Raw genomic sequence first — 10,708 nt, forward strand, 5'->3', positions numbered from 1 at the left:
GAAAAGGCTATAGAACAAAACCAGAAAAGATTATGTAGAGGTTGTGGTGAATTGAGTCATCATGATATTAAAAATTATCCAAAAAAAGTGTAATGATAACTTTATATAAATATAAGATTTAATATTTTTATATAAATTCCTAACTGTAGGCCGTACTTGTTATTTCTTTATTTGTTTTCTGTTCTTGTCATTGTGTGCATCTGTTTGTCACTTTTCAGTATGCTTTGATCTATAAGACTGACAGACTTTGTAGGGGAAAGAAGTGTGGGAAGAATAAGATCAAAAACCACCAATGGCCAAAACATGTAGAGGGATTTGTCATAATAATCATGCCTCGAAATGCAATTGAACTCCAATTTGAAGTTTAATATTTTTAGCACATCCCCTCATATAAAAATTTTGTGTTTTTAACTTTGTTGAAATGAGCAAATAGTTAATTTCTCATTTGTCAAATGAGCAAACATTTATTTAATCATACATTAAATCAACAAGCATTTCTTTGCTCATTTTTGAAATGAGTAACCATTAGTTGTCAAATGAACAAATAATTAGTTACTCATTTGGAAAATAAGGAAACATTTCTTTGATCATTTAGGAAATGAGCAATCACTTTTTTGCTCATTTAGCCAATGAGCAAATAGTTAGTTGCTCATTTGTCAAATGAGCAAATACTTAGTTGCTCATTTGTAAAATAAGCAAACATTTATTTGATCATTTGGCAAATGAACAATTAATTTTTTGCTCATTTAGCAAATGAGCAAATAGTTAGTTACTCATTTGTCAAATGAGCAAATACTTAGTTGCTCATTTGTCAAATGAGAAAATACTTAGTTGCTAATTTAACAAATGAGCAACAACTTAGTTAATAAGATCAACTTTTAGAAAATGTTTTCCATTACATTAACATACCAAAAGTTATAAGAACAAAATAAACACTAACACATTTGTCAAATTTGATCGTTTGTCCCATTGATAACATCATAAAAACTAATACTTCTATTGTTCTATATAAATCCTAAGAACATCATAACAATTAATCAACTTTAGTCTTCAATTTTCTTTGTTGAATGCTCTTGGATTGTTGCCCCTAGCTTTCTTCAGTTGTAACACTAGCTTCCTCAAACCTTTTTTTTCTTTTGAACAATTTGTTTAACATATTTAACAGTATTTACTTCACTTGAAATAATTGAGAAGCTATACTTCAAACGAAGTTTTTCAATGATTATGACCTACAAAGAGAAACAACGAAGCAATAGTTCAAGGTAAGTATAGGGAAGCAATAGTTCAGATTATTCAGAAGTTGCAGAAGGTCATCTTAGAAAGCAAAATTTTGATTCAACTAGTAGCAAAATAGAATTAAAATGAAAATAGAATTCAAATAAGCAAAAAGATGGTTATTAATTGTACAAAAGATTAGTAATGGCTTCATGCATGCATATCAACAAGTTGCACTTAAGATAAAAATGGATAAAAAGTGCAAATGAGAGTACATGCAGTGGAGTTTTGTTCTGTGCTGATATACTGGCAATAGCTGCCTGCGATTCAATACTATTTTTATGTCTTATTGTCATGCATCTAGAAAAATCACACTAGAGCTCAAGGGTACTTTCAGCTCATACAATAGGATTGGAAAGATGTGCTGCTTTCAGCTCAAGGCTGTTCAATTCTTCTAATACTAGAGCTCTATAAAGAACCATGGACACTAGCCTAGTATCACAGTTGCAGAGCTTGTGCCCAGTTAATGGTGATGGAAACAAGACAACTACTCTCGACTAGAACTCGACAGACTTATTTGACAACCATTACTTTAAAATTTTGCTAAACAATAAGGGAATTCTTCTATCAGACCAAGAGTTATATTCCAGCAATCAGAGAGATCCAAAAATGGGCAAGATATGGGTCAGTAGTTTATGTGTTTTAAGGACCTTCTATCAAATTACCCAGAGTGTGTACAAGTCTTAAATAGTTTGGCTCTATTTAATTGACTAATCTTGTAACTTATCTAACATGAACTTATAAGATCTTAACTTAAGTATTTGGTCATTTGAATCATTGAATCACAAGACAAAAAAGGTATCAATATATATGCTCATTTGACAAATGAGCAAATAATTTAGTATTTTAGTATTTGCAACTATCAAAGCATGGAGGGTTCAAATACCTCAAATAAAAGACATTTATAATACTTATATGAAAGGAACATAGCCAAATTTATAATACTCATATGAGAGGAACATGGCCTGTAAGTTGCAACAACAAGCATGAAATGTGAAAGACTTACATTATTTTTCTTTAAACCTGAATTCCACTTTTGCAAACCTATATATGTTTCCATATGCCTCATCATTGCAACTCCACAATGCAAATGATCATCATCTGAAGACTTCCAAGGTAAATCAATCACCACAGACTCCATAGACTTGATCTCTTTCGACAAAACAACACTTTGTATAGTTCCTTCACCATCCATGAAATATGAAAACGCGCTTTTCTGAAAATGAATAAATAAATTAAAATAAGAATAAAAACAGGCAAAACAAATATAGGCAGAACAAGACCAAGATAAACAACTAAACTCTAATCATTTTCTAAAATAATCTAACAAAATCTTGAGCCATACCAGATTTTTATGAAATTTCTTGTTTTCTTTAGAGCCTTCACTATAATCAATAACCTCCATTGTACCACGCTCTGTGGTGGTGTTAAAACATACCAAAAAATTAATGATCTTTTTCAAATACTGGGAAAAAGAAAAGCTCAATATCTATATTTGGGATGACTGTTTTGCTGAATTCCGACTCCACAATATCACAAAACATTTTATTCCTTTGTAGAGCACGATCAGTTTTGTATTGAAAAAGGCATTCCTAAAAAAATACATAAAGGAAAATACATAAATAAGATAAAATATAAATGAAAAGAGTAAATATGAAATGAGAAAAGTGAATATGAAATGAGAAAAGTCATATAAAATGAGTAAATTGAAATTTATTTGACAAATGAGCACTGAAGGTTTTGCTCATTTGACAAATGAGCAAAAAATTAACTGCTCATTTGACAAATGAGCAAAAAATTAACTGCTCATTTGACAAATGAGCAAAAAATAAATATTTATTTTCAATGAATGAGCAAGAATAGTTTGACAAATGAGCATTGAACAGTTTGCTCATTTAATAAATGAGCAAAGAACTAATATTAGTTTTTGGAAATACAAACTACATCTACATTCAAATATAAAAAATCATATGAAATGAGCAAAGTGAATATGAAAAAAATAAAACAAAATAAAATGAAAGAGTTGAACTTACACTTGTAGTAAGACTGGAAAAAGAAATGTCCACTGAATTGATATTTCTATATTGCTCATTATAATTCAGAACAATAGACCATGCATTAATGATTTCGACATGAATTTTGTTATGATTTTTTAGCATTTCAAGTTGAAATATCATTACTTCAATACCAGTATCACCCTCGCATGAAAACCCTAGATCACTACATATAAGATTTAGGGAAGTTAATATAATAACAATCGAAGGTATGTAAAACGAGAGTACAGAGCTGGACTCGTTTTAAGAAAGAAACATAAGGTCAATTTCCAATTTCCAGAGGGGTACTTCAAAATGCAAGAGGCTACTAAAATTTCCATCACCCTTTACTCTGAAATGTATCTCCTAAAATAGGTCTAACTCAGTATTTCTAAATAAGAAAATATTTCTCATTTTGAAAATGAGAAAAAATTAGATAAGTCAAGATAAACAATTATATGACTGCAATAAATACTTACAAACGATTTTTCTTCTCATGAAAAACTGAATCCATAACACCTTTCTGAACTGCTATTAATGGTGTGTAAATGTTGATAATCCAAGACTTAAAAGGATATCTAAACTGCAACGATGGTTTCACTTTACGCTTCTTCTTTGTAATATAACTCTCCTTTTCAGTATCTCCTTTTCTCTTAAGCACAATTGGATATTCTTGAGCATTTAGAGCATCAGCAACAGCTAATATAAAAGCTATTGCAGAAGCACCAACTTGTGCACTGACAGGAGCAACTACAGGTTCATTAGTAGGTGCAATGCTAGGGGACTTCTCCTGAGAATCAGTTTCTTGAGAAGAGATTCCTAAACTGAATGTAGGAGTTCCAGATCCTTTGGCAACTAAACTTCTCAAACTATATCTAAACACATGTTCAGCAGCCCTAGCTCTAAGACAACGGATGGAGATCCAACATCAGCGATACCACTTGCTATGTGAACACATTCAACAGCAATCTTAGTAATATCAATAGGTTATGATTCATTTAGATGAACAACCCTTGCATTGATTGTAGATTCAGCATGCTTGTCGTTGCCTAAAATCTTTGAAAACCTATCCCAAGCTTCAATTACTGCCGGATCTTGCCAATACTGTTCATCTTGGCTAAATGAAAGAGGATTATCTTCAGTCAAAGTTTTGGAGCTCATCTTATGCTCATGGCATCTTCCTTCAACTTTTGTATCTTCTCGTTGTTTGGAAAATACTTGACGGCAGCTTCATGTTTTTGACTGAAATCCATGTATGCCAAGACTAGGTTTGTAGATGCTGTTGCAAGCTCCATAAGGCATTTCTGTAAAAAAAAAAATAAAAAATAAAAAAAATAAAAATAAAAATGACATAATAAGATGAATATAAATGAAAAGAGTAAATATGAAATGAGCAGAGTGAATATGAAATGAGCAAAGTGGATATGAAATGAGAAGTCATATAAAAATGAGCAAATTGAACTTTATATGAGCACTGAAGTTTTTATATTCATTGAAGCTATTGTAAGATCCATAAGGCATTTCTAGAAAAAATATAAAATGAGCAAACTGAATATAAAATGATCAAAATCATATAAAATGAGCAAAATTGATTTAGATTCTGATTTAAAATCATAAGGCCTTACTCTGTACTTTGTACTAGTGAATGAAAGATACAAGGCTGGGGTTGTTGCTATTGGGTATCAAAAAGTGGAAGGGTAGGATTTCAGTCAGACTTTCTCTGCTGTTGCAAAGCTAGCTACTGTTGGTTTGGTTTGTTATGAGCAAAGTCATATGAAAATTAAATGAGCAAATTGAACTTTATATGAGCACTGAAGTTTTTGCTCATTTGACAAATTCTTGGTAACTAGACAAATAAAATTGAGAGAAAGAATAAGGTCTCTATTAAATCTCATCAGGACAAGGCAGATTATCCAGGGATACAAGCACTTAACACAAGGGACACAAGTGCAGGAATATGGCAATATCATATTGTCATGAGCAGGAACACAGCATGGAAGGCAGCTTTACATGGATTATAGGGATGACTACAATTGACTGAATATATGATATCACTGGTGACAGGGCAGGAAACGATCAAACAGATCAGGGGGGAGGGCTGATTTGTAATAAATCAGGAACAAATCAAGTAGGAACACAACATGGCAGGAACAACACCACATATAAAATAAGTCTACTTAATGACAGTATTGAAGATATTTGAAATGGCAGTCAGACAGGACAAACTATTGCCAAATTTATCATGTTGATCTTGAAACTCACAGCAGAATAGTCAAACAAATTTCACAAGCGACAAAAACATATCTTTATTAGTAGTCAGAAAGGTCCATTGAAACTTCTTGCAAGATCCATAAGAATTAATATTGGTTTCCAGAAAACTCATATAAATACCTTCTTTAGATCTTGTTCAGTTTCTTCATTTTTTGTATAAATTGGATCAGATTGTTCCTAAAATCAAGCCAAAAAAACAAAAAAAAAATAAAGAAAAAGAAAGTTAGAATAAGTTGAAAGCAAATATCCTAACAAATATAAACCAATCTTACTTATAAAACATAAAGAAATTGCATAATTTGCTCATCTGTCAAATGAGCAAAAAAATTATTTGCTCATTGCAAAAATGAGCAAGTAATTGCTTGCTCATTAGCAAATGAGCAAAATTAGTTGGTTATTTCCAAAAAGAACAAAGAATATTAAAGTACATATGATTTCCTTATTGGCATCTACTTGAGTTTCCACTTCAGAAGGAATGAATTTTTCCCAAATAAAAAACAAAAAAGTTAAAAATGTAGAATAAAAAGGAAAAGAATAAAATAAAAAATTAAAGTTAAGCACCATTTTAGGCTGTGTCATGCTAGAAGAACCAGCATCAAGCTTTTTAACACGAATATTTCCAAGCCTCCCTTTAAAGATTTCCAATTTCTCACGTATTGACAACATAGCTGTTGTCCACCCTTTCAAGATTGGAATTTCACGTGCAGCTCGAACTTCCTCAAGTACAAATTGATCAACATACAATAACTACAAACAAGTAAGAAAAAAAATATTAGTAAATTAAAAATCAACAAATAAGTAAGAAATACTACATTAAAAAAAACAAAATTATAGTAATACCATAAGAAACAATAAAGACCCAGGAAAAGAATGAGTTGGACGTTCTTCTCAGAAAAGCTTGCCCTTCACGAGAGAACCAAGGATATACTTTGACCAATTCAAGTCCTTGATTTTATCAACATCAGAAATAAATGTAAGAATTTCAGAATTAATATTCATGTTTTGTTTCCCTGACAAAAAAATGAGCAAAACAGAAGAAAAATGAGTAAACAAAAATTTAAATGAGAAAAATAAAATAGAAATGAGCAAACTAAATTGAAAATGAGCAAGTTGAAAGTAAAATGAGCAAAATAAAAATAAGAAGTTTACCATCCATCAGTGTAGACACACAAAGAACTACAAAGTTCCGTTTGAACATAGCACCAGCTGACTTATGCTCCTTCAAAAACTCTTTAAGCTCCCCTATTTTGATAAAGAGTGAGCTGCTTTGGAATTTCTTTTTCCATTGCTGAATGACTTTCTTATCTCTGGAAAAATTATTTTTATCAATCTCTATGCCCCCTATTGGCAACCCAAGAACTTGATGCACATGGTCTTCAGTAATACAGAAAGGATTAGAATCGGGAATATTTAATGAGCACGTGTTAGCATCAAAGTGCTGCACCAACGATAAACCCAACTGCAAAGGCAGTTGGTTCACCTTCAAAAACTCCATCGACCCAAATCCTATAGCTCTAACTGCTTTCCACTGATTTTCTGAAAGTGAAACTAATTCCATAACTTGAACAATGGATGAGGGTGACATCCAACTATGCAATGTCCCATGAACATGAGATTTCAAACCTTCCACTTCATTGCCTAACTTCAAACCTTGCAATTTGCTGCTGGATTTCATCTCCTCTAGCTTAATCATCTGTTTTTCTTTCACTCCTTTTTCAACCTTTTTTTCCTTGACCCTTAGAGATAACTAATTTGATTCTCTTTTGCTTCTTTTTACTGAGCTTCTCTTCTGTCACTACAGCCCCTAATGAACCAACATCAACAGCAGACCCTGTTGAACCAACATCGGCAGCAACACCTGATGAACCAACATCGGCAGCAACCTCCTTTTCAATAGAGTTCCTGCTCATACAAAATCATTAATAAAAAGTAAAATATCACATAGATTTTTTTTTGGAGGTGTAGTGAAGAGATACTTTAGGGGAGGGTCTAGAGTATATTATGATAGAGAAGCATAGGCCGATAATTATCTAATGAACAATTGTCAAATGAGCAATCAATATTTTGTTCATTTAGCAAATGAGCAAATAGTTAGTTGCTTATTTGTCAAATGAGCAAATATTTAGTTGCTAATTTTACACAAATGAGCAAAACATAGATGCTCATTTGTCGAATGAACAAATAGTTAGTTACTCATTTGTAAAATGAGCAAACTAATCAAATGAGCAATTAACTATTTCTTTAATAATTCATTAAATCAGCAATCATTTAATAAGAAAACATAAAATGAGGAAATAAAAAAACACGTACATTATCCTTTCCAAATGTACATCCGTATAATCTTTAGCATTGTTAGGATCAGTAGCAACCGAAGAATCCATAGCACTGTTACAAAAAACCCGAAAAAAATGTAAGCTAACTAAAACAAAGGAAAAATCAAATTAAGAAGCAAATTTGTAAGAGAAATAAAAAGGGGGAAGGGGGGGGGGTTGGAGGAAAAGGGGTTGGAGTTAACTCATGCTAATGAGGAGGTTTCCCCATCTGAGATGTTTAAAGCTAATCAGATTTATGTTGCAGAATTTTTTTTTTTTTTCAGATAATGTCTTATTACACTGTGAACATGATAATTGCAAGACTAGTTGAAGAAGCACCAAGGATTCACATAATCACGCCCAAGTGGCCTGGTTAACTAAGTAAGGAATTTAAAGCTAAATAATATATATTACCCAGTACCCACAAGATGCAGCACTACAACCCCTACAACCCAGCATTATCTTACACCCCACCCCACCCCACCCCACCCAAATCTTAACCTACACCACACTAAATTCATCACCAACACAATTTCAAGAACAATACATATTCCAAATCCGTTAAATGACTTTCTTGAACTAGCTGTAGTTTACAAAGAAGCTCGAGCTTTGTGAGAATAGGTTACTAGCATATGACTGCTCACTAGTGGCTCAAAGACACAATTCATAGTTCTAATTATACCCCAAAATTCCTTCAAATCAAAGTTTAAGATCCTTAAAGTGAAAAATATTGTCCTAAGTAGCACATCATTATCTCTCTGATGCAAGACAATTCAAAAATAATTCACACTTGTAATTGCATAAAAAGTACACACCACCTTTGACAGAGCCTACTGCATCACCTACTAGTTTGATTGCATCACCTAATAGTTTAAGTTGATAAGATTATATGCGTGAAAAACAATATAAGGATAGATAGAGTAGTTAAAGTTAATTGTCAAATAATCACTGTCAATTGTCAAAGCATGAATAATTTAATGTAGCCAACATAGCTAATAATCAGTAGACTAATTATACTCCAATATCAACTGAAGTGAAAACAGAGCTAATATGCTTATAGACAAGCTAATACTCCATAGAAATTAAAAGTGAAATTACACTACTCCGATGAACCAGCTAACTTATATAATTAGTCATCATTCAAAAGGTCAATGTATTGAACAAGAACATCTTAGTACAACTAACCAAGAAGATGACAGTTAGGTCGTGCACTCAAGCTGCTGAAACAATTTCGCCATCTTCTCCGAATACAATGTATGACAAAGAACCACAACATAATCGCAACAAATTAACAACAAAACCGCAACATAATCGCAACAAAACCGAGCAAAAATCGCAACAAAACCACAACATAATTTCACAAATACACAACCAAAGCAAGAATACATGTTAAAAACTAAAATCAAGCAAAACAAAACTAAAATCAACTTGATAATTACTCAAAAAAACGAAAATAAAACTAAAATCAACAAAAAAAAACTAAAACATAATCGACACAACGTAACCTAAAATTAGTGAGCTGAAATCAGCATAAATAAAAAGAAAATCAAAACGAAAATAAACAATGAATGTAACTTAAAATTAATTGAAAACAACAAAAATATAAACAATAAACTCACATTGACGAAGAATTGATGAAGATTGAAGAAGTTGTGATGAAAAATCAGAGAGAAAGAGAGTAGAAAACCGGCTGAACTTGAACGAGGAGAGAGAAAATTGCACGTGAAAGAGGAAAGAGGAGAGAGAAAAAAACGCAGGAAATTCTTTTGAAATGAAATTGTTTTGTTTGACCGGGATACCTTACTCCCAAATTGTGAAAATGTTATGTACACTTTTGGTGCAAGGGTGCACTAAGGGTGTAATATCAAATGAGCAAAAAACCATCCTTGGGCTTTCCTACTTTTATGTGCACCCAGCCACCCAGGTGTTTATAAAAAGTTTTGCCCAGATTATATGTGTATATATATATATATTTTAATGGAAAAATTACCTAAAATAATACAACCTTTATTCCGTTTTTCCAAAATAATCTCACCTTTTGATTATCCTAGATTAATCCAACCTTGTACCCCCATGACCCCATCTTCCCATATCAAACCCAGCAGGTCAATAACCCGATACAACCGGTTACCTAGCATACGTGGCAGTTCATGATTAGTTTTTTTATTTTTCATTATTTTAATATTTACATTTAATTTTAGAAATTTGAGTTAAAAAAAGGAAATTTTGACTTTTGATACCACAAAAACACATGGTATTCATTTTTGCTACCACTCAATTTTATTTTTTTTTTAATTTTACTACCCCTAAAAATCACATATTTTAAAATTTGATACCACTTGACGGTTTATGTCAATATTGCTGTTAAGTGGGGCCCAATTTATCCATCACCACAGTACACCAATTTATTAACCTACACCACACTAACCACTCACCAACACTCCCCTACTACCAGCTCCTCACGCAAACACCTCACTAACCCCTGCCAGCCGCACCTCTAGCATCACCACCATTCACACCATCACCGACATCACATCAAACCGCCGCAACTGCCACCAGCACAACAATTATCCACAGCACCGAACCACCGCAACTCCTCTGCTCTCTCCAACATCACCAAGCTCAGCCCACACTTCAATCTCCAACGCAACACTACAGCGAGCACCGCCTAAACCAACACTCCCGCCTACTGCACCACTGCAAGAAGTCGCGCTCCACCAGCAGCTCCACACCACCATCAATGGAAGCCGACAGCCCAATCGAACAAATAGCAGCCCGCAAGAAGCTCTAATTCAGCCCGCAATTTCAGCATTTGCA

The sequence above is a fragment of the Chenopodium quinoa genome, unplaced genomic scaffold (assembly GCF_001683475.1).
Source record: "Chenopodium quinoa cultivar QQ74 unplaced genomic scaffold, ASM168347v1, whole genome shotgun sequence".
Lineage (NCBI taxonomy): Eukaryota > Viridiplantae > Streptophyta > Magnoliopsida > Caryophyllales > Amaranthaceae > Chenopodium > Chenopodium quinoa.